This window comes from Pyxicephalus adspersus, chromosome 9 (assembly GCF_032062135.1).
Source record: "Pyxicephalus adspersus chromosome 9, UCB_Pads_2.0, whole genome shotgun sequence".
In the NCBI taxonomy this organism is placed as follows: domain Eukaryota; kingdom Metazoa; phylum Chordata; class Amphibia; order Anura; family Pyxicephalidae; genus Pyxicephalus; species Pyxicephalus adspersus.
The window spans coordinates 45,536,671-45,537,521 of record NC_092866.1 but is presented as its reverse complement, the minus strand read 5'-3'; positions in this window follow the sequence as shown (position 1 = coordinate 45,537,521).

The following is an 851-nucleotide window of genomic DNA, read 5'->3' as shown; positions in this document are numbered from 1 at the left end:
CTACAGGTTTTGGCAAAAATTTGGCAACATTCATTGAGGTCACTAAGGAAGGTAAAATTAAGTTAAAACGTGATTGCGTTAAAAACGCGGGAAAACGCGGCATAGACCTTTTCCAGCGTTTGAAAGGAAAGCTTTAAAAGGCTAATAAAAGTGCATAAAAACGCATATAAATGCAGTGGGAACATTAACATGCATTTTTAAAAACGCCCGTGTAGACCCAGCCTAACTATTGCTTTTCTTTTCATTTTTTGTTTTATTTCTGCTTTTCTAACCACTAATATTGAAACATGTTTTTTTTTATTTGTTTTGTGCATTATTTTTTTAGTGTTGCATTATAAGAGGCCCTACTGATAAAAAAACATCTTTGTTTCATTGTAAATAATGTTTCAGTATTTTGCTCTGGAATAAAAGTTTAGCAAAATCTACAATCACAATTTTTTAAAAACTGATACATCGGTGTAGTAAAACAAGCATTTTTTTAACTTTGGGTTGCATAAAAAATATAACTGTTGGTGGGAAATAATATGGCAAGGGCATTTTTCACATGAAAATATCAAATCTTGTGTGTGAAAAATAATAATAATAAGATTACTTGCAAATATTTTAATTGTTAAATTTATTTATTTTTATTAATTGTGTGAAAAAGTGTAAAAAGTCTATATTTCCTTAGTAAATTAAGTACAATGTCACCAAATCCATGGTGGCCCTGATTAAAAGGATGAATATATTACTTTATCCGATGCAATGGCAAAGTAAGGGCTTGCTCAGACCTGAGGTTTTCTCAAGCATTTTTTAATGGTTTTTGTTAGAAATTATCATATATTACCCCCCTAGCGTTCTAATTCTGTCAG